The sequence below is a fragment of the Poeciliopsis prolifica genome, unplaced genomic scaffold (genome assembly GCF_027474105.1).
Source record: "Poeciliopsis prolifica strain line A6 unplaced genomic scaffold, Auburn_PproV2 SCAFFOLD029, whole genome shotgun sequence".
Classification (NCBI taxonomy): domain Eukaryota; kingdom Metazoa; phylum Chordata; class Actinopteri; order Cyprinodontiformes; family Poeciliidae; genus Poeciliopsis; species Poeciliopsis prolifica.
This window is the reverse complement of record NW_026562404.1, coordinates 3,034,957-3,040,000: the sequence shown is the minus strand read 5'-3', so window position 1 is coordinate 3,040,000 and position 5,044 is coordinate 3,034,957.

Below are 5,044 nucleotides of genomic sequence, written 5' to 3'. Positions count from 1 at the left end.
AAATTAGATACTTTTAGAGCCTCTTTTTACACCTGCAGGTCTTTTGAGGTTTGTCTCCACCAGCTTTACACGTCAAGAGGCTTTGACTTCTTTGGTGATTCTGACAAAAGAATAAGGTTTGCTCTAAATCGTTACAATACAGAGGGTTATGGTTGCTTCTTGCTGCCATCAACAGGTTTTCTCCAGTCCTGTAGGTAATATAATAATTATATAATAATTATTTACACTGGATTTTGTCTAAAGCATCAAAGTGACTGGGGATGATAACATATTCAACAACATCCGTGATTTTTATTTGTGAGAAAACGTGACCTCCTGAATCATTGTCATTCTTTTTCACAATTTTTCACAAAGTTCTGTTGGTCTATTATATACAACTTAAATAAAACGCATAGATATTTGTAGTAGTAATGAGACAAAATGAGAAATGTAAGAAGAAGGACTCCATTTTTACATGTGAACGTGTCTCAATCCTTGAAAAAATTATATTTTAATTTTACATAAAACTGAAATAAAAACACTTATAAAGTAGGAACCAAATGATGTCACTTTCATCTTACTCTTGATAAAAATGGGATGGCATGACAACTGATATGAATAAAGGCTATAGTTAAAATATTGATTTTATTGTTTCAGTTGATCAAAATGAACCCAATGAACTTAGAAACAGCTGAGTATAATTTTGATAACTATGAAATGCCTATAAGGTGCAATAACTGCTTGTTACTTTTGCCAAACAATAATGTTTTGGTTGTTTTTACTAAGCGTGAGCTGGTTAGAGTCTTGTTTTAACATAAAGGTGTTTGGAGTCTACATGCACTCTAAACACCTCAAAGATTTCCAGCCAGAGTCGATTGGCGAACATGATTGCAGGTTCAACCACAAGGCGAAACGGCACTTTGATAGCTGCAGCTTTCATTAGTACACAAACACTAGTAGTTAAGATGTGCTGGAAATCAAAGCACCCATGTTATTAGATAGAATGACTGCATGCATAAATCAGCATGACTCTCCTTCATTCACAGTGTGCGAACAGCCCCATTGACTGGAGCACCGGGCCTGACGAACAACAGGAACATGACACAAGCAAGCCTGAACCCGTCTGATTTCCCACACTGCTCCCAGTGCTGCTCCCTGAAGTTTGCCAGCAGCTGCGGGCTCTGGGCTTTCTTCCTCAAAGTGAATCCCACAAAACATCAAGGAGGACAACTTCCACTTCTCTGCCTAACTCATGCAGCAGCCGCTCAAACGCGCCTCTGTTTTCATTGTCGGGAAGCCTCCGGGTGCATATTTCTGTAATTTGCCCTTTTTGTGCTCAGCAGTTTTGCAGCTGTGATGACATTTGGGTGTCGCCCCCCTGTTTCTCACGATCTTTCTGCCAACGCTGCTCCGGCCACTGGTCGTCAGCCAAGGCGGAGGTCTGCATGTCGCCCCCCATTCCTTATGTACACATGCGTACTGAGACGGTGCTTTGGAACATATACACTGCAGAAAAACTTGCTCAACCACCAGCAGACTTTTATATACTTTGGGCCGGTTTTCTAAGCTCTAGGTTTGTGGACAAAGGGTTTTTTTGGACAAAGCAAAAATTATCTTTGCAGGTTTTTTCTGTTGGAATGTGAGTCTTAACCCAACATGAACTTGTTGCATTGTCACAACTTACTGTGGTTTCCAAGGCAAACCTTGTCCTGTACCCATGATGCCTCAGGAACACAGTAGGTCACTCAGGTATTAAAATGACTATTATTCTTATTACAATAATAATTAACACAACTAAACTTAGTATTTTGTAACAATCGGTTTATTTTCTTACAAATGGCTTGCGAAACTGTACTGTTACACATTGATGGGATTTTGGATTTGGTGTCACACAGATGTCACAACTGAAGCTCCAGCGTCGGTTCTGTCGTGCACGGCCTCATTTTTGCAAATTTTTGTGCATGATAAAAAAAAAAAAAAACAAGACAAGAAAATGGTCCGTTTTCACACTGTGGGAATATTGCATGTCACACATGCTAAGAAAAAAAAAAACAGTTAAAAGGGTGAGTTTTCTGTGTGTTTATTTAGGTTTCTGTGTTCAGTTGTGTCTCTGTTGTCCCGGCTACCCCTTGATTGATCCCAGCTGTATGTTGTTTCCTTGATTACTCCCTTGTGTATTTAGTGCCACCTGTGTCTGTGTTTCCACTTCATATCATTGTCTTTGCCCTGTTTACCAGTTGAATCTGCTCTCATGTGGTGTCTGGATTTGTGTGCATTTTATCGTTAAACCATCATTTACTCCACTACCTGTTTCCACCGCATCTATCCTCACCAACTTCCCTACAAATCATGACTAAAAGTCAATCTTATGGGGTGAAATTGCATAGCTGGAGTTGTATTTCCAGAGTCTTCTACTAACAATTTCATCTGCTGTGTTATCTAGTGTTGCAAGGAAAACTCCAGTGATTCTTCAGCACTTTAACCTAATACTATAAAAGCAACGATCCCCAGCCCTTGTCATCAGGATCCACTGTCCTGCATATCTTAAACATGCCCAGCTCATCTTATGAAAATGATTGCCCCCAATTTGCGCAGAAGCCTGTTGGTCATCCATTGATTTGCCCTGCTGGTAAATACATCCTTCTTTGTCTTGCAGCAGCAGCAATTAGCAAACACGTCTGTTGAGCTTATGCTACAAACTACTTCTCAGTCCAATGGTCCTGAGAACGGCTGTAATGGCTTAATGGAGGAACGTTGCTGTGGTGACGTGCGAAAGGCGGAGTGTCGGAAAGAGCAGGAGCTTCTTTCAGAGACACCGGTCCAATTTCAAGGTGTTAAAATGCAAAGTCACATTTCTTTGTTTCACATGTCCTGCATTTTTATGGCAATTAGCACTTGTTTGTGCTGTAAAGTGGCACCACTGGAAAATGCACAATTCTGCCCCTTTAAATTACTCAACTTGGTATTTTTGGGACCAGGAAACCTGGAGAAACTGTAATACGTCAATTTATTCAAAATAGCTACCTTTATGTTTTGCTTTCGTCTATGTAAATACACTCAGGGAATCATTTCACTGTTCGGATGATGATTGAGTGCAACTATCAGCAGGATGACAGCAGCTCTGATGCTGCTCTCACTCCTCCTCACTCTCAGCTGTCCTCCAGGAAACCTCGCTCCAGCTGCTGGCCGTTACAGTAGGAATGCATCCCTGGGTCAGATGCCAGGAGCGTGGCGGCACATTAATGACAAAGTGACCATGGGTGAGTTATTAACATGGCACACTTGAATCCTTCCCATGCCCCTCGTTTTTCCTTCTCTGCACCACCCACTCCAACAGCAGCTGCCGGACTCCGGGTTTCCCGGAGTCAGGAAGCAGAGTGTGTGTGTGTGTGTGTGTGTGTGTGTGTGTGTGTGTGTGTGTGTGTGTGTGTGTGTGTGTGTGTGTGTGTGTGTGTGTGCGTGTGTGTGTGTGTGTGTGTGTGGTGTGTGTGTGTGTGTGTGTGTGTGTGTGCACGCGCATGCTTGAATGCGTGTATGTCACAGGGAGGGGACTGTACGGGGTCACGGCGTCCGATTAATTGGTCGGATATGCATGCCGATGGTTCCTGTTTGGTCTGCTCTGGTTTGGGGAGAGTCATCAAATCACTTGACACAGCAGGGGATTTCCCCGCCTGAGAAACACTGTAGATTCATCGACAGTGAGCAACAAGCAGAAACGCACCAGGAAATCGGTTCATGCACAATGAAACAAATAACATTTATTTCAGAGTGACGGAAATTGTTTCATTTATTGGCTCTGGTGTGTGAGGGAGGCCGCACAAAACCACGGCGTGTGATTCATTTCCTGGCTCCGTGGCATCAAAGGGGTCCAAAGCCCCCGAGTGCCTTTGAAAGCTTCAGAGGAACTCAAATAATCACTCTTCATGAACGAACTCTGTGTTGCATCCCAGTGGCACGTAGAGTCCTCGTCCTCTCCCTACGTAAAGCATATCGTTCATTGTTAAAGCTGGCTGGACCGGGACAGTTTGAGGACTCCACTCTGGGCGTCCCTCATATGAGACGGGAAGGGCTTGAGAGACTGTGGGCTGCAGTTTTTCCTCACATGGTCCTCCCCAACATATTCAGACAGGGAGCACCTGGGTGGAACATTTGGTCTTAATGATATGACCAACAAAACAACCTAAATGATACTTGAAGTTTTTTTTTTTTTAAAGAGATTGTCACTAATTACAACATAGGACAAAAAAATCGACCCAGGCCTCCCTTAATTGGGTCCTTTTCTTTCATGCACCTATACATATCCATTCAGTCATGAGCTGGATGCAAACAAAACCCGTGCTCTCCCCTTGACCCAAAACACATCCCTAATTGCCCCTGCACGGCCCGCTTCACATGTTGCTGGATTAACCTATAGTTAAGCATCTCAACATGCCGCCACAACACTTTATGGCACACAACTCAGTACCAGACTTGACAACTTGGAAAATTGAAATTGTCTGATATTTTAGGTATTTTTCTAGCAAATATTTAAGTATATTGTGTAGTTTAACAAAGATCTCTTCCACTATACGCTGACGTGTCTTTTTTGGTTTTTACGTGATCAATCAACAAAATGCAACTCATAATTGTGAGGTTTCAAGGAAAAAGATGCAATGTCAGGCATTCATTTGTACCCAGGGGTCTTTTTTCTTAAAATCCAGACAAACTGCATGAAGTCTTGTGTGTAAAATGATGTCAATATGAAGCCAGCTGTTCTGTGAATGCCTCAGAAGTCTATTGGAGAACAAACGGAACCGAGAAGACCAAAGAACTCACCAGACACATGAGGTAGAAAGTTGTAAAGAAGTTTAAAGCAAGGTTAGGTGATACAAGACTGCATTCCTAATGTGATGTATGGTGGTGGCAGCATGATGCTGTGTTGAAGCCTTTCTTCAGCAAGGACAAAGTAAATGCAGCTAAATGCAGTAATGTTACCATGGTTGCCTTGCAGCAAGGTCCATCTTCCTCCCACAGTTGAAAAATATGCACTAAATTGACAGCTCTCAAATACCCTTAGTTGTGTATC